This window comes from Amblyomma mixtum, chromosome 5, assembly GCF_055824585.1.
Source record: "Amblyomma mixtum isolate Tamu chromosome 5, ASM5582458v1, whole genome shotgun sequence".
Lineage (NCBI taxonomy): Eukaryota > Metazoa > Arthropoda > Arachnida > Ixodida > Ixodidae > Amblyomma > Amblyomma mixtum.
This window is the reverse complement of record NC_143016.1, coordinates 171,403,966-171,429,434: the sequence shown is the minus strand read 5'-3', so window position 1 is coordinate 171,429,434 and position 25,469 is coordinate 171,403,966.

The window sequence follows — 25,469 nt, the reverse complement described above, 5'->3', positions numbered from 1 at the left end:
GTAATGTACAGAGCGGTGCTCGGGGAGAGGCCCCTAGTGGGTCTCACCCCTTACAATACTAGTCGGAGTCCCTCATTCCGGGATCCCGTTGGTCGAGACCGCTACACAAGTCCGCCGAACCAGGGCCTGCTGGGCCGATAGTTCCTGGCAGCTGAGTAGGGCCGCCTCCCAGTCCTCTCGGGTAGGGGAAGGGGATTGGGGGGAGAGAAGGATTTTTTCTGCATGCCCAAACCATGTGGAAGGTGTCGGCCACCTCCCCACAGATTGAGCAGCGGCCGTCAAAAGAAGGATTAAAGTGCTTGAGAACCGCCGGGCACAGCAGGGTGTTTGTAAAGAGCCTGAGGAGAATTCGTTCGCCAGCTTTACCCAGTCCTTTCATAGGAACTGGGTATCGCCGGTGTTCGGCACGATAGTGCTCAGTAATTTCTTTAAAAGAAAGGAGAGGGCTGTGATCTGGGTTAAGCTCCTCCCAAGGGACGCCTGGTGCCTGGTGAGTGAGTGCGCGGGCTGCCTCATGGGCGGCTTCGTTACCTGGCATGCCTTGGTGGCCGGGGACCCATATGATTGAGCGATGAGTTGGATCGGCGTCGCGAGTACTGCGGTGCAAAATTTGGTGAGCGAGTGGAGTGATCCAACCGAACTCAAAGTTACGACAGGCTCCTCGAGAGTCTGTGAGGATGAATTTAGAGTCGGGATGGGAGGCTGCGAGGGCGATCGCCACCTCCTCCGCATGCGTTGAGTAAGGCGCTCTGAACGAGAGGCCGTCCACCTGTTTTCCCTCGTGTATGACTGCAGCCGTGTACCATTCCCCCCTGGAGCGGTAGGGGCCTGCAATGTCGACGTAGAAGACGTGTTTCTTTGAGCCATAGTGGCGGTGCAGGGCATTCGCCCGCGCCTGGCGCCGGCCATTATGGTCCTCCTTGTTCATCTTAGTCGGAAGGGGTCGAACGTAGAGGGCGCTTCTCCACAGTTCTGGCACTCGAACCCGTTCCATGGTATGGTGATCATGTCTGATATGTAACCGGTCCAAGAGGCGGCGACCGGACACGGTCTGGGCGAGACGCGTGTATTGGTTAACGAGATGCGCCTCGCGGAGTTCTCGATAGGTGTTAACCACCCCCAACGCGAGAAGTCGCGCGTTGGAAGTGGATATCGGGAGGTCGAGGGCTCTCTTGAAAATTTTGCGGAGTACAATCTCCAAGTGATCTTCGTCATGTTTCCGTAAGCGGAGGTAAGGAGTCGAGTACAGTACTCGACTTGTTACGAAGGCATGCGCGAGCCGCATCGCATCCTTACTTCGCAACCCTCCTCGCTTGTTGGAAACGCGGCGAACCATTCGGCCCACCTGGTCGCCGACTTTGCGGAGTTTGGCAAGAGTTGTGTCTGCCTTACGATGTTGATTAATGAAGAGACCGAGTATTCGTAGCTCCTTCGCTTCACAGATGGGGCCGCTTGCGAGAGAAAGCTGAACGGAGATTTTGCATTTCGGAGAAGATCGAATATGCACAAATTCAGACTTGGACGGGGAGCACTGGAGGCCGCAGTACGTGGCATAGTGGTCAACTATGCTCGCCGCTGCTTGCAGGCATTCCTCCATCTCTCCTATATTTACCGTAGTGGCCCAGATGGTGATGTCATCGGCGTACAGCGCATGCTGAACACCGCCGACAGCCGCCAGTTGTGTCGGGATATACATCATAGCAATGTTAAAGAGAAGCGTGGACAACACCGCGCCTTGTGGTGTGCCCCGCGTTCCCATCTCAAACGGGCCGTACTCGGTCTCTTGTATACGTATATAGGCCAAGCGGTCTGTTAAGAAATCTTTGATGTAATTGAATGTACGAGGACAACAGTTAATCTCGCTAAGGTGTTTTAGTATGACGCCGTGTTTAACATTGTCAAACGCACCCTTGAGATCGAGTGCTAGGACTATTTTGTCGTTGTGTGGGTGTTCTATGGGTTCGAGAACCTCGTGATGAAGCTGTAAAAGGATGTCTTGTGCGGACTTACTGGGTCGGAAACCGAACATGGTGTCGGCAAACGAGTTCTTGCTCTCGAGATATTCTGAGAGGCGGTCACGGACCATCGTTTCCATCAGTTTTCCTACGCATGAAGTGAGGGAGATGGGCCGGAGGTTGTCTGTGTTTACCGGTTTCCCCGCCTTTGGGATAAAGGTTGCCAATGATGTCTTCCAATCCGGTGGCAACGAAGTGTCCCCGGTCCAAATGGCGTTAATATATTCGAGTAGGGTTTCGTATGCCCGATCAGGAAGGTTCGCCAATAAGTTGACTGTGACCTTATCCCTCCCGGGCGCCGGCCCCTTGCGCATTTTGGCAAGAGCCGCGCGAAGGTCGTGAAGCTGGAAAAGTTGACCCAGTTCCGGATTATCGCAGCCTGCATACGAATAATCCTGCCCACGCGGGTCTTGATCCTGATTGAGGTATTGTGAGCGCAAGGTGTTCGCTAGCTGCTTCGTGTTTCCTTGAAAGTTGTGTATCGCGCGATTGATGTGTTTCTGTGTTTCCGAGCGTGTTTGTGTGGGGTCTATGAGTGTCCTGAAGAGCCGCCAAGTGTTGCGGCTGGACATTTGTCTTGCTGCGCTGTTGCATCGATCTACCCAGTTAGTGTCTGCGAGCTGGGCAGCATACTCGGCAGCTTGCTGGGTGAGGTCAGAGATGCGAGCGCGGAGTTTACGGTTGTGTTTCTGCCGCCGCCATCGCTTAGTGAGGCTGCGGCGAGCTTCCTAGAGGTGCATCAGGTGGTGATCCACGTCAGGTGCACGCTCCGTAAGCTGGATATGGTTTTCGTGCGAACGGAGTGCTTGCATGAGTCCTTGTGCCCAAGTGGAGTAGTCCTGTTCCATGAGAGAAGTTACTGGGAGGGCCTGGCGGAAAGCGTTCCAGTCGGGAAGTTTGGCTTGCGCAAGGGGGCGACGTAAGGGCCGAGTGTAAATGACAGTGTTCAGTATGCAGTGGTCGCTACCGAGGGTGTCCGCGGTGTTGATCCACTCTGCGTGTTGGATGTGTTTCACGAGGGTAAGGTCGAGGCAGGTGTCCCGAGTGACGGAGTTCCCTACACGTGTTGGGTGGACGGGGTCGGTTAGAAGAGTGATGGCCAGCGTAGATATAAGTTCCGCCAACTTACGACCACGCGTCTCTTCCTTGCAATAGCCCCACATGAGACAGGGCGCGTTAAAATCGCCCACTATCATAAGGGGGTCGCGACCCGCGATCCTTAGCTCTGCGCTAAAGATGTTAGAAAAAGTGATGTTTTTGAGTTTCGGGGGGCAGTAGATATTAGGTATGTGTGCGGGGCTATCTGTTCGCCGCAGGGGGAGGACAGAGACCATCACGTACGAATATTCCAAATTTAGATCGAGATCAACCTCCTGCGCTGTGTAACCCTTATGGACTAGGATACAGGTGAACGGGTCTCGTTGAAAAGCGTTATAGCCCGTGAGCTTAACCGCATCTCCGGTTTCTTGCAACGCAAGGACTGCGGCGGGGTGTTCAAGGTTGTCAATGTACGCCCTTAAGTGGGCGCGTTTGGTCCTGTTTTTGAAACCCCGACAATTCCATTGCACAAGGGAAAAAACTTGCTGTCTTTGCGGGGGGCGGCGCCCTTTAGGGTGTTGGTTGGGAGGGGACGCAGCCATGTTGATTTGAAGGGAGACTGCCTTGGAGAGCCGGCACAGGTTCCGTCACCTGCGGCTGGATCGGTTCCGGCTCTTCCTTGAGTTCGGTTAGATCGATGGGGCGGTTGAATATTGATGGGCGGTTTGCGTCTTTGAGGGGCCCCATTCGGCGTAGAAGCCTGGGGTTTGACTCCAGCCACGTCTTAATATTGGCCGTCACGGTGGCCGTAACCGTGGCCGTGACACACTTGAACAGGTTTTCTTGAATTTGGCCGAAATTTGACATCTGAGTCGCTAATGCGGCAAGGGCGTTTTCGAGGGCGGTGAAACGCGCGTCAGAGCTAGATGATCTCGGGTCCACCGGCACTTGTTGCATCGGTTCCGGAGCTACCTGGGCAATAGGCGGGGAGGACCGAGCCGTTTCTAGCGCATGAATTTTGGCCTGGAGTTGAGCATTTTGAGCCCGGAGAGTCTCGAGCTCATGGCGGAGGTCCGCAACCTCAGAGTTAAGGGGGGGAGGAGGAGGAAGGGTTGGTGGGGAAGAAGGTAGGGGAGTGCGGGGGGACGGAGGAGGCCCGTCTCGGCTGCCTACCTTTGGCTGTGATGTCTTCTTTGGTGTGCCAAGCGGACGGCCCTCGTGAGGCGGAAAATCTCCGTTCTGGAATACGGGTGCGACTGGACCACGTGACGACTTTTGGCTTGTTGATGGAGGGGACTTGGAGACACGCCCGGGCAACGCGCCCGCCGGTGGCGCTGGTCCGGATGTGCCTTGCACCAGCTTGTTGCCAGGCGGAGGAACTTTTGGAGTGGTGTCAGCTCCTGGGGGCACTGCACACTGACGCTGCTTTCGTTGACCGGTTGGGGTTCCCGGTCGTTGCGGCCTCCGGAATTTCGCTTTGCAGTCTTGCGAGCCCGTAAGGTGGCCGCCACCGCAGACGATGCAGGAAGGGGTGCACTCGTGGGTCTCCAAGTTGCCGTCTTCGAGGACTGCGACCGTTTGGCCGCACTGTCCGCAGCGATTGCGTTGAGGATCCGGGCATACGTCCACACGGTGGCCGATGGTGCCGCATCGGAAACACGCGGGAATAGTCCGCTTGTATTCGCGTACCAAGGTAACCACACTATTATAGTGCACGTAACGTGGCACTTTATGCCCCACGAAGGTGAGCAGGGCAATCGTCGACTTCCCCAGCTTGCGGATGAAGGCTATCTCTCCTCCGCGCCACTGGACTTTCGATTTCAGGGTGGTAGAAGTTTCCTGCTCATGGACGGTAATGATCCCCCTGCAGACTTCACCGTTGACTTTGGCGTGACCGACCATCGGGATGGAGCCTTTGGAAGCTTTCAGAGTAAATTCACGAGCGAGCGCGTTCGCCGCATTCACGTCTTGAGTGGTGGCGATAACGATATTCTGGTCCCACATGGGCCAGACACTGAGAGTGTCCACCGAGGAGGCATTAACATAGGCGGAGAGCAAAGCACCAAGCTCACCGTTCTGCAGAACCGTCTTCAGGGAGACCGTCATTCTGGGCTTGATGACGATCGTGAAGTCTTCTTTGCGGAGTCGAGGCATAGCGGTAGGCCGCCATTTCGTCGATCCAGCTGTTTGCGAGAGCTGATGGTTTGAACTTGAAGTATTTTGATGCACAGAAGCAGGGGCACTCACGGAGGCTCCGTCCACTGCCGAGGTGTTCAGGCGCTGCTGGCGTTTGCGAAGTGCCACTAACGAGAAGAGGCCTTCATCCACGATCTCCTGCGTCGGAGTGGAGGTTTCAGGAGAAGACGGGGCTTCTGCGACGACTTCAGTCCATGCCATCGTCTCGGGATCGTACCCGCGGCGAGCGGAGGCCGCCATGGCGTCCGCGGAGAACGCTGGAGACAGGCTGCTTGGCTTTAGGCCTGGCTAGGGCTCCCACGGGATGAAGACATAAATGGGCCTAAAAGGCCCAAACATTGGCCCACCCGGTCGAGAGCGATGTCTTCGGGTGCCGGGTGATGTTAACCGTCGAGCACAGGCAAAATTTTCGCGGTCGTAGGGAATTTTTTGGTAATCCGGACGAAAATTGTCGGAGCCGAAATGAGGCGCGTCCGCTCGAGACGCGGCCGGCGATCGCTCCCCCTTTCGTGTGGAAGGATTCGCTACCTCCACCACAAGCCAGTCATGGGCGATGTTCCTTTCCGGGTACATGTCCTTCTTCCCGCGCTATTGAAAAAATTCGCCATCCTGTTAAAAACATTTATGATTTAACGGGGCGGGGGGTTTCAGAAGAACGACCAGAGAGTGCGCAGGAAAATCATTGCCGACGTCTCACTCGATGTACGTTCTGCCCCGTGCTTACTGCTACTAAGGGATGATAAAATGATACAAAATTTAAAAAAGCGCTTGAAGAAAAGCAGACACATAAAACCAACACCAAGGCCGCTTCAATACGTGTTCAGGCGCCGTCACCATAACCTTGATGAGCGCGCGAAAACGAAGCAAATTTCCCCGTCGACAGGTTCAGCAACTGCTCGAGATTCGATATGTGTTCCCGCATTTAGATACCAAGCGTGGAAGCTATCTGTTGCCTCGCATTCATTGCTTCTTTTCCTATCGTGATGGAGTGCAGACTCCGCGCTTCCATTTTCATTTTTGGTGCTCGATGCTTTACTGTTGTGCGCCATCATGCAGATCGGGGACCGATAGGATCGATGCTAATGTCTCGTTCCGCGAGATTCCTAGTGACGATGTGATGCGCGCACAATGGTTGAATGTGATCGAACTCAAAGACTGGCCGCCCAACTACGTACCAGCTCGCCGCACCACCTGTATCAAGCATTTTCTTCCTTCAGACTTCAGATAGCGCTGCAAGACGCGCACACTGAGAAAAGGGTTGGTGCCGAGTATGCTCAGCGCATGTGATCTGCTCGTGCAAGCAGCGAGCTCGCCTGGATGCTGCAGTTGTAGTGTGGCCGAATATCTGTTGGAGGAAGGACACGTACTTGACGAGGTCAGCGTGCCAATCAGAAACCCTCGCAAGGAAGAACAACAAACCACGTGTGGCGAGCTGTCTGTTTATGCTGCAGGAGAAACGTTTGATAAAGTCCAGTTCCTTACACCACCGGTGGCCATGTGGATGCAGCTAGCTCTGTTGGCCTTTCAATGCCAGCCTTTTATGTCACCGCACAGTTTTATGTCACTGGCTGAAGGAGCAACGGTTTACGGGACAACGGTTTTCGCGAAAAACTTTATTGCAGCTCAGCCTCGCCACATAGTAGTGTGGTATTGTAACGACTGGATAGAGCATGCACGTCCCCTCATAACAAGGCGCATTTCTGGCGTGTGGGTCACGTGACTGCGTAGAAACAAATGTTTTCCCGCACAGTCGCGTCCCGTAAACTTTTGATCGCGACCGTACCTCGAAAACCAGCCCTGCTCGAGAGCCCGAACCTGCGAGCCCTTCCATCGTGAGATTTCCTGCTGTGAGTACAGATTTGAAGCCCACCACTTTTCTCATCACTGCATCCCACCCGCAAGCGGTATACGTTGCAACGCACGGAATTTCACTGCCAGGCAATGGTCGGAGGGACTCAAGAAGAGTTTCCTTGCGCCGAAACGTAGCACTGTTGGTGAAAAGAAGCTACATCACTCAAACGGACCCCAAGAAAAGTTTTTCATTCTTGATGGAACGCTGGAAATGGAAGTGTAAAGGAAGAGCGCTCCCTTCTAAAAAAAAGATGAACACCCTTACACAGATGATAGAACGGTACAAGGAGGAAGTGCGCAAGTTGACAGAAGATTCTCGGGTGAGCGTATTCTTGATAATTGTAGAAGCTTCCCAGGAAAATGATCTGCAAGCGTCATTTATAGACGACCATATAAAAAACCACGGAAAAAAATGACCGCCATGGTCGGAAGCGACAATCAGATATTCGACCATCCTCCGTAGCCTGTCTGTAAAGGCATAGGAATACCTGCGGTCCCAATTGAGTCTTTCGTTTTCCATGCAGGACCACTTTGCAAAAGTACTTTGAATTCACAGGCGGACAAGTCGGGTTCAGCACTGTCGCACGCTGCAGGCTGGAAGCATACTTGCTGACCCTAACTGCTCGACAGGCAACAGCCTGCAGCTTAACAGTAGATGACATGCGAATCGAGGAATGGCTGCTGTATAATAAGCAGCGTGATGCTTTTTTGGCAGAAGTCGACATGAGTGCACATTTACAGCAATTGGTGGGTGCCGAAAATGACTACCTCGCCAACCGTTTCCTCTGTTTTCTGCTCTGTGGTCATAGTGCACGCTTTAAGATTCCTGCCGCCTATTTGTTCACGAAAGTTACCAGCGGAGTCAAGTTTGCTGACACAATGACGTACGGCATCAAGAAAACTGAAGAAATTCTTGTTGAGATCGTGCACTTGCTGACCAACAACTACAAAAGCAGTGCCACTGCAATCGGCATCGTCTGCAAAGGGTCTTGCACGGCCACTGCTCCACACCTGTTGGACGAGTCCACGCGCATTTTCGTTGCTTTCGACCAGAGCCACATCTTATGGAGTGTGAGGTCGCAGCTCCTCTCACAGGATATGGGGGCCCACAAAGAGATTACATGGACGCCGCTGAAGAAGGTCTACAAAATGCACCGAGGCTCAGCAGTGAAGCCGGTGAGGTTCCTCACGCGTCGCCATCTGTATCCATCCAACATTAAGAAGACGAGCGTTAAGACTGCTGTACAAACGTTTTCCTATTCGGTTACAGCAGCCCTAGAGTTCGCGTCAGTAGGCCCAAAGGTCAAATTCATGGTGATGATGCGCCAATGGTTTCCCTCATGGATGTCAGCAGCACAACGCAACACATTCACAAGAACAACCCCGACACCCGACCGTTCATTGACTTCTTTAAAACAGCCCGAAAGACAGGGACACAGATAGAAAAGACACACACAGCGCTGACTTACAACGGCGGTGATTGACGCCGGTGATCCGAGACTAGAATGGCTCGAGCACAAGTTCATTCCTTACCTGTTTCGGCTCAAGGGAAAAAGCAGTAAGGAAAGCTACCTCAGCAAAGAGGCACGCCATGCACTTTTTCTCGCGACCACATCGAATGTAGAGTGCATTCTTTCTTTATTGAAGGAGAAGTGTTTCAAATTTGTGCTCACTCGAAAGTTTCCCAGCGACCCAAAAAAGGCATTCGGATTTTTACGAAGATCGGCCAGTTGCAACAACACTATGAATGTGGCCAGTGTAATATCAGGACTGGAAAATGTGCAAAAAACAGGCACAGTGTCTTCCTCGATGTCGAGCAATGCAAGCTGCTCTACATCATTCTGCAGCGTTGCTGCCATTTCTGCTAAAGTGAGCCCCAGCAGTTGTTCGACAAAGTGCTTGCTTTTCCCCACTGCTGCAGAGGAAAAGCTATTGAAACTGTGCATATCTTCAAGTCATCGTCTTCCGGATACACAGCTAGCAGCATCGCGAGGATTGGCGGTTACATCGTTCAAGTTATAACAGAAAACTGGAGCTGCGAACGCTGCATTAGACTTCTTCAAAAGACAGTCGGAGATTCTCAGATCGACTGCTTCATCAAATAGCAGGATCGTGGAGGCCTTATATACCCAACAAAGGAACTTGTTTCTCTGCTGTAGGCGCTTAATGCCTTCAAGGACGTTGCGCCGCAACACAGAAAGGCGATTAGCAGCCACTAAGAGTGAGCGTCGAACACGTCGTTAAAGTATTGATGGAGGCTCCTGCGCTGGTGTGCGAGAACGAAGCCCCTGCTCCCAGACGAATGTTTTGAGATCTGTTCTGCAGGAAGTTCATTAGGCCCCTGCGTAGCAACCATGCCCTTGATATTACAGACCAATAGTTTGCCGCCAAGTTATGCGCGAAAAAGGCGTTCTGGCGGAGAGTGTCTTAACTGTTAGTGTATATTTTGGGGAGGAGGAATAACCGCAAACTTGACAGGACTGAAAATCGAGAAGAGGACAGGACGAGCGGTAACTAGCAACTGAAGTTTATTGAAAAAAGACATGTTGCAGCAAAGGTTGCATCTGCGCATAGCGTACGGGAACTAAGGTAGTGACACGTGTATATGATAGTGACAGTGTATATGAACTGATTTTGAGGGCGCAGAGGTGTGAGAAGAGATGCTACCGCTTTTATTGCTGAGCCAGGCAGCCATGCGTAAGACCTAGACGATGGAGCTAGCGCAGAAACCCACAGAGTTAGCTGCGGCTCCATCCGGGCATTAGGGGTGTTTTGTTTCGCTGGCTGTTGTGTTTCGCTACCTCATGAGGTGCTTCTTCCTGCTGAACAGTCCTCCTCCCGAAATGGAGTATGAAGTTGACTGTTTCAATGTAGTAGATGAGGGTGGTTCAGAAGGATTCGGATTAGTTGAGGAATCAACAGAGGATGTTTTCTTCGATGCTGTATCAGTAGATGAGTACTTTATTTATTTATTTATTTATTTATTGGAAATACCTGCAGCGCCCGAAGGCATTATTGCAGGGGGGATGAGGATACATAACAGGAGATTAGGCCGGAAAAAAAAGAGGAAGAAAAAAAAAGCAATACAACAAGGCATGACACAGCAAGTACAAAATGAATGAAATATGAAACAACAAAAAGACATGACGAAAAAAAAAAAGAAAGCCAACTGCGCACTCATACATCCGACAGCAACGCGCGGAACATAGACTCTGAACGGCACTCAACAATTTCATGGGGCAGGCGATTCCAGTCATGAATGGTAGATGGGAAAAATGCGTTTTGATAAGTGTTAGTTTTGCATTTAATTTCTCTAATCTTCCACCCATGGACGAAGCGTGGAAGAGGTTATCCTCTGCTCCCTCTGTTGACCTGTCAAATGTGGACTACAACTTGAACTCTCCTCTCATTGCAGATGGGGTTGAAGATGCCCTTCGTGTACTGCGAGCCAGGCCTTCAATCCCATCGACCGGAAGGATGTTGACCAAAAGCATCATCTTGGGAGCCTTGCTCACACTGTCGGTTGATTGGGGTCGTTTCCACAACACCGACCGGTTCCACCGTTGGACAGGAGAATTTGTGTATCAGACTGAAACGAAGGCATCTCATTTTTGGACCCTTCTGCATCAGGATCACAATGCATGGATCAAAACCTTATCGCTGTTGAGGTCATTTTGGACAGCGTGGACCCACCTATCTCTTCCCACTGATGACTGTGGAAGATCCCTCGATTATCAACTCCAGCGTGGCATGACACCAAGACTAGACTCAAATCTGATGGGGAATTGTTTTGGTTTTTCCATAGAGTGGTTTTGATGATGAATTCATGAAGCGATGAGGAGCGGGCCGAGCTTCGTCGAAATGATACAACACTAGATTGGGAAATTCAAAAACCAAATGAAGTTCCCGTAAATTTTATTGCATCTGGACATCATCCTGATCTGTTGACCTTAGTAGTGGTTCCTGGATTCTTTGTTTTGTTAGAAAAGAACTATCTGCTAGATCAAAACATGGTCCTGATGATCAAGGATACCCTCGCTGCCCGACTATGCACTAAACTGTCCTTGATCGGGCTTCAAGACTCATCAGGAGAACTCGACTCAATTTGTAAGTTGCACACGTTTTATTCTGAGGGAGATAAGTGGCTGACCCGGGTAGGAAACGACGCCTATGATGTCATCAAATTGGTTGAACCACATTGCAACCAGAGGATAATGGAGATTTCTCACCAGAATCGTCCTTTGATTCCTCAATCCGACTCACTCAAGGTCTTTCTAGAGCGTAAATGCCTAGAATTGTCTCAAAAGTTAGGACACACTGTCAATGATAACCCTCTTCTTCCTGCTCGCGCGTACGAAAGTGATTTCCCTGCAAATATAACTTTCATCTCACCGTATATAGACACAAACGCTATAAATGTGAATGGCTGTAAATACAAACAGTTGTAATGCAGACACATGCAATGTATTGTACATGCTATTACTGTAAGTAGTTGTAAATATACGTAAATAAATGTACCGTCTTTGTCAAAAGTAACCAGGCTACATGGTTTGCTTCTAGCTTGTATAGTGGAGCCCTTGTGGCTCACCTAGAGATCAAAAGACGTTGGAAAGTAAGAAGAACCCCAGTCCCCACCTTTAACGACCATTTCAGCTACAGGGAAGATGCAAGGCCTCCAGTTTACGAGCTAGAAGCAAACCCTGCAGCCTGGTTACTTCTGACAAAGACTGTACTAAAGCACCCCCTTCTTTTCTACAGTCTGTTCAGCGGATTTCCTCAGCTCCACATAAACGAGCCTAAAAAATCCCGAACTTGGCACGAAACTAGAAGCAGCAGTCGTACTTCAACTAATTAACCGATGCCATTTTACTGTTGCGCGAGGACAGTTCGTCAGCGTCGCGGACCACACCATTTGCCCGCGCAAAATAGATTTAAGACGGAAGCCTTCATTGCGCCATCGTTGTAAGCAGGAGTTGTCGACAGAAATGTCACGCTTTTCAGTTGGTCGTAATGGTCATGACGCCACAGTGCGCGAATTTCTACGGGGCCAATTGTACTTTGGCTAGTAAACCATGCAACCAACTAAAGGGATCGTATAGTGATGCTCCAAGTAAGTGGGAATGAGTTTAGTTAACTGATTAATTACCCAATTAGCCTAATTAAGCTTTCTAGTCACGCCAGATAAATAAAACCGAGTAAGAAATTGGCCGAGTTCGGGAATCGAACCCCGGTCTCCGGAGTGCAAGACGAGTAAGCTAACCACTCCGGCATCACAGCTCGATGGTTTGGAATGAAAAAAGGCGCGTCTAGTGAATACGGTGTCTTCGTTCACTCCCATCTTTTTACGTTCCCTCACGACGAGCTTCAGGTGTCCACCGAAGCATGCGAGACATGCATTTCCTTTCCTCAAAAACCGACGAGCGAGGCGTACAGCCGAACGAGCGATGGCGTTCTATGGACTCCCTGGCAGCGCTGCAAGACGCTGTCGCGTTCCACACTTAGAGGCGAAGCTTAACGTCTTAACCACATATAACTGACACAAGCAGCAACACGGCGCTTAAGTCTTCCGCCTCACCGAAATTTAGGTCCACAAAGTGCCCTGTTGAGTTTTTTGTTTACAATTGTGCCACGAAAAGAACGAGCGTAAAAACTTACAACGCTCTATTCGTCTGGCAAGTAACAGCAATAAGCAGAGCAAACTCCTCAAGCAGCGCCTCAAGTATGCCAGCCGCCATCCTGACTGTGACACGCGCAACGAACGCCTCAGCCCACCTCTACAAACGGTGAGCAAAGCTGCCGCTACAGCTTGTTGGCGTTGGTAAAAACGCTGCGGCGAGCATGAAGCGAGATCTAGGGAAGAAGCGGTAGGAAGCAAGAATCTGATAGACAGATGGGGTAGGAGTGGGAAAGAGCAATCGCCATATTGGCAGCAACGCTCGCTCATACATCATGCATAACGCAAGCAGTCCTACCTTATGGGTAGCGCTACATCGCGGCAACTAACTGAACTGAGGTGCACCGACAGCTCCCATATGGCGAAGCGGATGATGCGGCTGATATTTTAAAAATAGAGGACGCATTGGATTAGCTATTCAAGACGGCCCTGATGCAGAATGCTCCAACGAAAAAGCTTTTTTTTTCTCATTACTTTCACCTCGGGAATCTTCTCGGAAATGCGAGTCATCAACCATCTAACTTTCGTTTCGTCTAGCTTGCAGATTGACGAACTCGTTGCTACTGCCGCTGCCTGGGAATGCAGAAAACCCTTGGTCTGCTTTCGCGGATATGTTATATGTTCTGACGTTCTGACCATGGTGACTGGCTGCTCGTAGGCATTTCAAAGACCCGTTCCCCCGCTCGGACTTCAGTCAGCATCATGGCGCTGAAAGTGCCGCTAGAAGAAATACGGCGAATTGGCCGTCTTTTTATAGAAGGTGTCCCCCAGACAGAAATTCGCCGGGCACTAACATGTCAAGAGACACTCTGAACCGGATAACCCAAGCCTATAAAAATTATGAAAGAAGGCTAGGTGTCGCCCAACACAGCGGCAGACCAAGGGCAACGATATAAGATGGGGATGGACTAATTATGGCTGCAGTAATTGCCGACCCGTTCTTCAGCGCAAAAGAACTAAAGGACGTGCTCTTGCTCTCAATGTTTCATTAAAGATAATACGGAGGAGACAGCAGGAATCAGGTGTCCAGAGCTACGTGGCAGCCCAAATCCGCACCTGACAAATAAACAGCTCAAATAAGAGTCGACCTTTGCATGAGCCGTTGATCAGTGGTCAGTGAAAGACTGGGCCGAAGTTGTTTTCTCGGACTAATCGACTTTCAGCGTTCACTGGGACCTCCAGAGGCGCGTGTGGTGGCCACTCAACACAGAACGTGTTTATTTGAAAACAAAGATCTTTCTGTATACAAAGTGCACCTCTAAACGAAAGCTAAATTCGATGGCTCAATGTCCAACCCTCTTCGTTGCTAAAATTTTCAATACGGACACTCACCTTTACGCGAATTTTAACAAATTTCTAGCATTGACACCCGGGAACTTTGTGTCTTACTCGTCTATTTGACGACGCTTTTTGTAAGGTATAAAGGTGCACCCTTTGCACTAATTTTTTTTCTTGATTATGCCATGCCCAAAATTAAATGCATATTTAATTAGGTGACCCGCCGCGGTGGCTCAGTAGTTACGACGCTCGGCTGCTCGTCCGAAAGACGCGGGTTCGATCCCGGCCGCGGCGGCCGAATTTCGATGAAGGCGAAATTCTTCAGGCCCGTCTGCTCTGCGATGTCAGTGCACGTTAAAGAACCCCAGGCAGTCGAAATTTCCGGAGCCCTTCACTACGGCGCCCCGCATAGCCTGTGTCGCTTTGGGACGTTAAACACCGTTAAACCAAGCCACATTTAATTAGAGAGACATGGGATTCGTATCAAGCTGCGCCTTCGTCCATAAAGTACTAGCGCTCGCCTCCATACGATGTCGAAGCAAACTTAATTTTTATTTCTAATTTAACATCACTTATAGGTTTGGTTTGGTTTATGGGGTTTAATGTCCCAAAGCGACTAAGGCTATGAGAGACGCCGTAGTGGAGAGCTCCGGAAATTTCGACCACGTGGGGTTCTTTAACTTGCACGGACATCGCACAGTACACGGGCCTCTAGAATTTCTCCTCCAAAGAAATTCAACCGCCGCGGCCGGGATCGAACCCGCGTCTTTCGGGTCAGCAGCCGAGCACCATAATCACTGAGCCACGGCGGTGGCTAATATCACTTATAGTTTTACTTTAAAAGACAAGGATTTGGAAGTATACTCATGCGGGTTGCACCCTGCATATTACTTGGGATATGGCAGGCGTCAGGGTAGGTTCGGTCACCTAGGTTTTCGATAACGCAAGCTGCTATTGGATATAGCCAGATTCAGAAGTGATAAGTTTCGCGGTACACCTATGCTGCATTTTTGTATAGCAGAGTTCATTTTTTTAATCAACCTAACTTGAGCTTTGGTTTCGTTTTTTGTAATCTTGTGAGCATGCCTGTTTGGTACTGACAAAAATACGTTACTTTCAGTACGCCTCAGTAATAGTCTGTGCATTGCACCTTTCCTACATGTCCGGTCGACTTTTTTTATTGATTGCTATTTCCTCCTTTCGAGTAATACATATCTTTCTTACTAGGAGGAACTATCTTTTCTTTATTTCTCTACTCTTAGTTACCTCCCGGAATTTACCCAAAGCATTTTTTGCAGGGGGTGGTGCTCTGTAAATGTGTGGGGTAATCGTCAAGGAAGGGCTCGGCCACTTGTTGGCATCAAATTGCCGCTTACATCAGAAGAATACTGCAACATTATCACTCACTACCTGTTGCCATTTGCTCGTGATGGCCCTTTCGCTCACGGTGAAATCCAGTTCAAAGAGGACAGAGGTCCAGTGCACACAGCCCGTAAAGTGACAGCCCTCTTCGACCTCTACGCAATGCGCCAACTAAACTGGCCCCCCAAAGGAGATGACCTCAACCCAATAGAAAATGCATGGGACCTAATAAAACAACTCAGCACCCGCCGTGATGTTCCCATTACGACCGACTCCGTATGATATGCAGTGACGGAGGAATGGGAGGTGTTATGTGGACGACGGGGTGTCATTACATCGCTCTGGAACTCAGTGCCACGGCGGATAGCACAAGTGATCGCCTTGCAAGGACATTTCATAAGTCACTAGGTTTCTTTGTGCCTTGCGTACATTTTTTCATTTGTGTATAAAACACTTCCAATAGAAATTATTCCTGATTCCGTATAGCAATCTGAGTCCAACCAAATATTTTGTCACTGATCTTAAGATAAGCAACTAGCGTAAAGGATGAGCGCCAGAAGAACAGCGCCTGAAACAGTTGGACAAAACGTATTCGCGTTAGCGATGTCTCATGCACGAGTTGACTCTCATAGCTCACGCACAGGTGAGTTATGGCCGCGCAGCTTGTTGCCTATATTACGCGACAGCTTGTTCTGCTGAAAATCCGGCGTCGTCGTTCGTCGGCGTGTGTTAGTCGGAACAAATACCATAAGCCAAAGTCAAAGTCATTTTAGGCAGCAGTAATAGCTGCCTAGGAGGCCAACATAAAGGCAAATTAATGCCTGACTCAGTGTCGGCCCCCTTCCCTTTGTTCCCATCACTCAACAACAGTTACAGTCACGTCATTGAAGAAAATGTCTATCAGTAATCACCACCATAAAAGGTACACACTAAGACAGCATAGCCTACAGGGCTAAGTCATATTGCGAAGAAACAAACAGCTAAAGTAAGTGGCGTGTATTAATGGGCAGAGAAAATAAACAAGCAGGAACAATAAAACATATTGTCACGTAGCAGATGGTACAGGTAGCGCCGCGTCCAGACGGCAGAGGAACGCCAACACCGAGATGATGCCAGCGCACACCGAGACGGCCAGGATGGAACGTCGAGCTTCGTCTTCTTCAGCAGCGAACCGCGTGGCGCACGAGCTGCGTGCCGAACAGCCGCTGAGCGGCTATTGTTGTAGACGCGGCATTACCCTCCCTCTCGGAAAGAGCATCGGCCCGATGCTTTAACAAGAAAATAGGGAGAAAGAAGCAAAAAACAACAGAGTAACGCACAGCACTTAGTCACTGAATGTCTCGCGAGAAATAGGGCTTCATCCGCACTACATGAACAATCTCTGGTCTCTGCTGACGGCGAGTAGTCCGGGAAGCCCCATCAGGGAGGACTTCATAGGTTACGTCGCTTAGCTGACGGAGAACTCGGTAGGGGCCGAAATACTGCTTGAGCAGTTTTTCGGAAAGGCCACGGCGTCGAATGGGGGTCCATACCCACACTTTGTCGTCCGGGGCGAACGTCATCAGTCTGTGGCGGCGGTTGTAACGTCGGGCGTCACGGTCTTGTTGGTCCAGGATGCGCACTCTTGCAAGTTGTCGAGCTTCTTCTGCGCGAAGCGTGAACTCCTCGGCGCCAACGTCGGGGTCGCGGCCATCATGGGGCAGCATTGCTTCCAACATTGTCGACACTTCGCGGCCGTACAACAGACAGAAGGGCGTCCTCCGCGTGGTTTCCTGTTGAGCCGTGTTATACGCGAAAGTAATATATGGCAGGATATTGTCCCAAGATCGATGCTCAACGTCAACATACATGGACAGCATGTCGACGAGAGTTTTGTTGAGGCGCTCGGTCAGGCCATTCGTCTGGGGATGGTAGGCGGTTGTTTTCCTGTGAGTAGTGCCACTCAGCCGCATGAGGGATTCCAAGAGTTTGGCAGTGAAAGCGGTGCCTCTATCCGTGATAATTAGTGCTGGAGCGCCATGCCGGAGGACGATGCGTTCCACGAAAAATTTCGCAGCCTCGGCTGCTGTGCCGCGCTGGAGGGCCTTGGTTTCAGCGTAGCGCGTAAGGTAATCAGTAGCGACGATAATCCACCGGTTTCCCGAAGATGAAGTTGGAAAAGGGCCGAGAAGGTCCATGCCAACTTGCTCAAACGGGAGTCTGGGCACTTGAACGGGATGTAAAAGTCCAGCTGGCTTGACAGGGGGTGTTTTTCGTCGTTGACAATTACGGCACGTGCGCACATAGTGTCGTACAGTCGCCGCAAGCTTAGGCCAGTAATAGCTCTTTTTGATCCGAGCCAGAGTGCGGGCGTAGCCGAGGTGACCTGCGGTGGGCTCGTCGTGACACGCCTGCAAGATTTCTTCACGGAGATTCGCTGGAACGACGAGGAGGTAGTCGCTTCCGGTTGGAGAAAAGTTGGCTTTGTACAGCACGTTGTTGCGCAGACAAAAGGAGGACTGGGTTCTTGCGAAGGGCTGGGGAACCTCCTCGGTACGGGCTTCCAGGAAGTCGATGAGAGGTTTCAGCGCCGGGTCCTCACGTTGCTGACTGGAAATAGTCGCTGAGTCTACGGCTGCGATGAGAGGAAAGTCTGGTTCGTCGTCGTCGCGCGCAGCCTCGACTGGATATCTGGACAAGCAGTCGGCATCGTTGTGCTGGCGCCCTGATTTATAAACGATGGACATGTCAAACTCCTGAAGGCGTAAGCTCCAACGCGCAAGGCGGCCAGAGGGATCCCGTAAGTTCGTCAACCAGCAAAGAGAGTGGTGGTCGGTTACAACTTGAAAATGCCGGCCGTACAGGTAAGGTCGAAATTTTGTCACAGCCCATACCACGGCAAGGCATTCTTTTTCGGTCGTGGAATAATTAGATTCGGCACGAGACAGAGTGCGGCTGGCGTATGCTATTACGCGCTCAGCGCCGTCCTGCCACTGGACGAGTACAGCACCGATACCCACGTTGCTGGCATCTGTGTGGACGAGAGTCTCCGCACGAGAATCGAAATGACCAAGGACAGGCGTGGTTTGCAAGCGTCGCCGTAATTCATCAAATGCCTGCTGCTGCTGTTCTGTCCACGTGAATGGGACGTCCTCTCTTGTAAGATGCGTCAACGGTGCAGCAAGTCGGGAAAAGTTGGCAATGAACCGCCGGTAATACGCGCAAAGGCCCAAAAAACGCCGGACCGTTTTCTTGTCCGAAGGAGTGGGAAAGTTGGCGACGGCAGCTGTTTTAGCAGGATCCGGCCGGACTCCACGATGGCTGACGACATGGCCCAGGAAAAGGAGCTCCTCATAACCAAAGTGGCATTTCTCGGGCTTCAACGTCAGGCCGGCAGATCGTATAGCCTGTAGCACGGTCAAGAGGCGCTGGAGGTGTTCTTCGAACGTTGGCGAAAATACAACAACGTCGTCCAGGTACACCAAGCACGTCTGCCATTTCAGGCCCGACAAAACAGCGTCCATCATTCTCTGAAATGTTGCTGGAGCTGAACACAAACCGAAAGGAAGGACCTTGAACTCATAAAGGCCATCCGGCGTCACGAACGCTGTCTTCTCGCGATCCCGCTCGTCAACTTCGATCTGCCAGTAACCACTTTTTAAGTCCAGCGAAGAAAAGTAGCGCGCGTGCCGCAACCGGTCAAGAGAGTCGTCAATGCGTGGTAACGGGTAGACGTCTTTCTTGGTAACCTGGTTAAGCTTCCGGTAGTCAACGCAAAATCGCAGACTACCATCCTTCTTCTTAACCAAAACCACAGGCGAAGCCCACGGGCTCCTCGACGGCTGAATAACACCATCCTGCAGCATCTCTTTGACTTGTTCAGCTATGGCTTCACGCTCCCGCAGTGAGACACGGTATGGGTTTTGCCGAATTGGTCGGGTACTGCAGTCCGTAATGATGCGGTGCTTAGCGAGAGGCGTCTGTTTGACTGCCGACGTAGACGAGAAACAGTCTTGGAACTGATGCAGTAGGCCGACTAGGCTCTCCCTATCGGCTGGGGTTAAGCCTGGGTTCACGTCGAGGATCAGCTGAGGTGTGCAAGAATTGGATGTTTCGCTCTGGAGGGCAAGGCAGTCGTTAATTTCGGCGATGCCCTCGAAGTATGCGACCGCAGTGCCCCTGGCGATGTGTTGCCGTTCGGTCCCGAAATTCGTTAGAAGGACATCTGCTAGGCCGTTCCGTAGCGTGACGATACCTCTGGCGATGCAGACCCCATGGGAGAGCACAAGCGCAGTGTTCTGTTCTGCTACGCCGTCAGCACTGCACAGGTCGTCACAAATGACGGTAACGAGGGCACAGGATCGCGGAGGGACGGTCACATCGGCGTCGATTATGCGCAGGGCCACTCTGCGTGGTTCGGTGTCGGCTGGAATCGTTCCAGGGGTCGAAAATGTTACCAGACGATCAGGAAGGTTTATGATAGCACCATGCTCACGCAAGAAGTCCATTCCGAGAATCAGGTCTTTGCAGCAGTGCGGCAGAACAACAAAAGTGCCAACAAAAGCAGAATTGGCAATGGTGACTCGAGCAGTGCATCTTCCGACAGGCGTCATGAGGTGACCGCCAGCAGTACGAATTTGAGGTCCATCCCAGGCTGTCTTTACCTTGCTGAGGCGATCCGCGAGGTGCTTGCTTATGATCGAAAAGTCCGCGCCTGTATCGACTAAAGCAGTCACTGGGTGCCCGTCAACGTGAATGCGGAGGTCGGCGCTAACTGCATCGGTGTCAGGGAAACTCGGGTTCACAGAATCGTGCTGCGGCGGCATCGGGATCTCGGTATCGCGCTCCGGCGGCGTTCGGGGGTCTTCGTTATATCCGCTGTCAGCAACCTTCCCCCCTGAGGTCGCCGCTTTCAGTTTCCCCGGCGCGGGCTTGGAGACCTGCCCCGCAGTCCATCTGAGAAAGGCTGGCGGCTGGGCGACGTGACGCGTGCGGGAGACGGAGATCGGGGTCGGCGGTTAGAGGTGGTGTCATGGGCAGTAAGGTACTCCTCTATTTCGTGGGGTCGCTCACCGAAACGGGGACAAGGAGCGTCACGTGGGAAACCCCGGAGGCCGATTTCACGGTATGGGCAACGGCGATACAGGTGGCCGGCTTCCCCGCAATGGTAACAGAGCGGCTGCTGATCAGAAGTGCGCCAAACAGCCGCCTTCCGGGCCGGTGGGCGCATGGCAGGTCCTCGCTGAGGCCGCTGGTAGAATGACGGTGGCGGAGCGGTTGGCGGCGGCGGGTGGTACGGCAAGCGTTGCACAGGTGGCAACTCGGAACGGAGAGCCGCGGCGTAGCTCATAGGGCGTGGCTCCGGCATGACTGGAGGAGGCGGTGAAAATGCTTGACGAATCTCGTCGCGCACAACCTCGGTAAGAGCCGCAGCCGTCGGGTCAGACGAGGCAAGGGTCAGTTTTTGCAGCTCTTCACGGACCACGGCGCGTATGAGCTCACGCAGCGACGCATTGTCGCTGGACACGCTCAAAGAAGCCGCACTGGCGCTTGGCTCACCGCACAAGGAGTCATTTCGGCGGTAGCGTTGATGCAAGGCCCGCTCAATGGCGGTCGCCTCTTTGATGAAGTCGGCTACCGTCTGCGGGGGATTCCGGACCAAACCAGCGAAGAGTTGGTCCTTCACACCTTGCATCAGGTGGCGGAGCTTCGCGGATTCCGCCATATCTGGGTCAGCGCGCCGACAAAGACGGGTCACGTCCTCGGCGAACATGGCAACTGTCTCATTAGGCTTTTGGACGCGAGCGTCCAGGAGGCGCCGCGCACGATCCCGGCGGTCCGTGCTAGCAAAGGTGTCCCGGACCTGCTGGCGGAAGGTATCCCAGCTTTGGAGATCGGCCTCCCTGTTCTCGAACCAAATCTTGGCTCCATCTTCGAGGGCGAAATACACGTTCCGCAGCTTCTGCGCAGGGCTCCATTGGTTGAAATCGGCAACCCGCTCAAACTGGTCAAGCCAGTCTTCAACGTCCTCGAAAGTGACGCCATGGAAGCTGGCTGGCACGCGGGGTTGCTGGAGCGTCAAGTGTGAAGCGCTAGCCTGAGCCATGGTGGTATGCTCACCAGGTCGATGAGTGCGTGCCTCTTGTGGGAGGAGACCAAACTCTGGGACCAGTCCCAGGAGGCGGCGGCTGCTGCGGTGAACGGGCGTGCAGACAAGGGGTAGCTGGTCAGGACTCGATGAGCGGCTGTCTGAAGAGGTGTTGGACATGGGACGTCGAGCCCGCAACCTCCACCAGTGTCACGTAGCAGATGGTACAGGTAGCGCCGCGTCCAGACGGCAGAGGAACGCCAACACCGAGATGATGCCAGCGCACACCGAGACGGCCAGGATGGAACGTCGAGCTTCGTCTTCTTCAGCAGCGAACCGCGTGGCGCACGAGCTGCGTGCCGAACAGCCGCTGAGCGGCTATTGTTGTAGACGCGGCAATATTCATAACAAAAACTATCGCAAGTCTACTTAGAACCCGGGAAAAAGGACATAGTCAAAATTGTGTGCTAAAAAAATGTTATTGTTTTTTTAAAGGCTTGAGCTGAAAAACTGTCAGTAACGATATTCGTAACAATGGCGTGCTTATTCAAGAAGTGAGGAATCTGATATGTTAACTTTTGTGTTCCGTAGTTTCTACGAATCCTGCCTTTGTTATAAATCGTATGCCGGAGATTATACATGTGTTCTTTGCGAACATATTTCTCTATGAACGATGCTGCATTCTGTTTGATATGAGCTTATATGGCTACTGCTAGTTTTTTACATAGGATGTTTGTGATAGTCAGGATTTGGTATTTTTGTAATAACGGAGCTGAGTGAGTTAAGTGCCGGACATTTTCTATTTGGCGCAGAAAATGTTTTTGTAGTGCATGTAGGTTCTCTAAATTGGTTTTTGTGGTCGTACCCCATACAAGACAGTAGTGCGGACGGGAGTGTAATAGAGCATAATACAATTGCTTTTTAACCGAGGTGGTAGTAAATTCCTTAGTTTGTAGGTGAGCCCAATCGTTCTTGAGATATCTGCTTGCACTTTTCATTTATTTCATTTATTTCATTTATTTGTCCCTTAAAGGCCCGAAGGCATTACATAAGGGGGGGCGTACATACAGGTTGGAGGGTAGTGGCAGAGAACACACAAAAAAAAAGAAAGGGGGAAAAATACACGGGGTACAAAAAGAGTACAATAATATACAAACTAAAAGCAAGAAATAAACATACAAAAAGAAAACAAGGAACAGTTGGCACTTCGGTGTCGCAGTATGAATATGTTTATGAGAAGTAATTAGCCAGTTTCTCGCGGAAAAGGCGGCGATCGGAGCATGTTATTATGTTGTCGGGAAGGCCATTCCAGAGCACTATGGCGTCGGGAAAAAATGAACTGCTCATTGCGGAGGTGCGGGTTTTAATGCGTGCGATTGGGTTACTGTGGTTTAGGCGGGATGACGTACGTGGGGGGGCTGCAGCAACAAATGTCTTGGTGAGCGATAAAAGAATGAGTGAAAGAGGCATAGACGGGAAATAACACGGCGAGTTGCTAGTGTTTGAAGGCCGAGGGATCGTTTTAGTAATGTTACGCTGGTATTTCTTGAGTACTGCGATGTAACGAAACGGGCGGCGCGATTTTGAATGGCTTCAAGGTCTGCGATGAGATACGATTGTGATGGATGCCAGACAGATGACGCGTACTCCAATTTAGGACGTACGAATGTTATATATGCCAACTTTTTTACTTCAGGTGATGCAGATTTTAGATTGCGCCGGAGAAAACCAAGTGTGCGTGATGCTTTGGAACAGATGGTCTGAATGTGTGTTGTCCATGACAGCGATGTTGTGATGTGTACTCCTAGGTATTTATAAGATGATGTTCTGGTGACGGCGACCGATTTTATGTTGTAAGTGCTATCAATAAGTGTGTTTTTGCGGGAGAATGATATGGATTGGCATTTATTTAGATTAAGAGGCATGTGCCATTTGTCACACCACGCTGAGATAGTGGTTAGATCCTGTTGAAGAGCGGCAATGGCGCTAGCGCCGTGGATGGGGCTGTAAATTACGCAGTCATCTGCGAATAAACGTAGCGTGGATTTTATGTTAATCGGTAGGTCATTGATGTAGATGAGGAATAAAAGAGGTGATAAGCCTGCACCTTGAGGTACGCCGGATGTTACGTCGGTAAAAGCTGAGCGACAGTTATTAACACAGGTGAACTGCTTACGTCCTTTAAGGAAGTGCTCTAGCCAGGAGAGCAAAGTTTGTGGAATGCCGAGCGATGACAACTTAAAAAGAAGAAGATTATGGGAAACACGATCAAATGCTTTTGAAAAGTCGAGAAAGATAGCGTCGATCTGGACAAGGTTATCTAAGTATTGTAGAATGGCGTGGGTGAATTCGGCGAGCTGGGTCTCACATGCCAGCTGCTTGCGGAAGCCGTGTTGATTCGGATAGAAAAAGTTCATTGATTCTAGGTGGGTCATAAGATTGGAAAAAATAATGTGCTCAAGTAGTTTAGACGGTATACTAGTGAGGGAAATGGGACGATAGTTGTTAGGGCACGTGCGGTCATCCGCTTTAAATATGGGTGTAATTTGAGCTTTTTTCCAATCGTCGGGGACAACCCCGGTATCTAAGGATTGCGCAAAAATTAGATGCAGTACCTGGCTAGACAATGAAATGGTATTTTTTAGTAGCTTACTGTTAATTTGATCGCAGCCGGCAGATGTAGATATTTTCAGTGAGGCAATAAGCTTTGATACACCATCAGGGTTAATTTCGATTTTAGGCATTTCTGAGAGTGAGGTTTCTGGAATGTGCTCATTAGCAGTAATGTTAGCAGCGGAAAAAACTGACGTAAAGTAATTGTTGAGCGCGGTCGCGCAATCATCGCTTTTGATTGGTTCTCCGTCAGCATCTAGGAGTTGTACATGGCGATCTTGTGGTTTATTAGATAGCATGCGCCAGAATTTGTTGGGATTAGAGTGAAGGATTGATAGTAAATCTTGAGAGTAAAATTTATCTTTAGCGCTTGTCAGTTCTGTGGTATACTGTTGGGCGCACAAGCGATATTTTTCCCATGCTAAATGACTATTTTGAAGCTTTGCTGTTCGATACAGGCGCTTCTTTTTGCCAAGGAGAGACTTCAGGCGTTTGTTAAACCATGGATTCTTGGTATCTGATTTAATAAGTAGTGTTGGAACGTGCTTACTTTCCAAATGTAGTAGGGTGTCTTTGTACAAATTCCAGTTTGAGTTAGGTGTGCGATTTAGATAAGTGCAACAAAAGTTGTCGAAAAATTTTGCAAGATCATTGTTCATAGCATCAAAATCAGCCCTTTTGTAGTCTTTTATCAGTTTGCTGGTTGGTGATTTCTTTTTTAAAGGCAGTGTCATGGAGATGTGAACAAGGTTGTGGTCGCTTAATCCAGGAAGGACAGTAATAGATTTTACGTCGTCCGGGTGACTTGTGAGCAAAAGATCAAGGATGTTGTCTCCTCTCGTTGGACTTGTTATCACTTGCTGAAGGTTAAAGTCAAGGGTTAGTTCTAGAAAAAGTTTCTGTTCGTTTGCAAGTGTTGAACTTAGTGTCGAGAGCAATGACCAGTTAATTTGTGGGTAATTGAAATCACCAAACAGAAATATGGGTGCCTTAGGATACTCATTCCTAATAATCGTTAATTCATGGCGTAGGGAATCGGGGAATGATACGTGACTGTCTGGAGGTCTATAGCAGACACCGAACACTAGCTTTTCGGAGGCGTTGTGAAGGCATACCCAGATCATTTCTAGGTTATTATCATGCCGGATAAGCGAGGACTGCAGAGTGTTACGAACGGCTATTAGAACTCCTCCCCCTTTTCGGTTAGTGCGATCTTTGCGGTATGTGGTGAAATGGAAGTCTGAAGGGAACAATTCGTGGTCTTCTATCTCTGGGTGCAGCCAAGTTTCTGTGAGTATGACCATATCGGCGTCTGTGACTTCAATGAAACTGTGAACCTGATGGCGTTTGGGTAGAACACTCCGTATATTAGTAA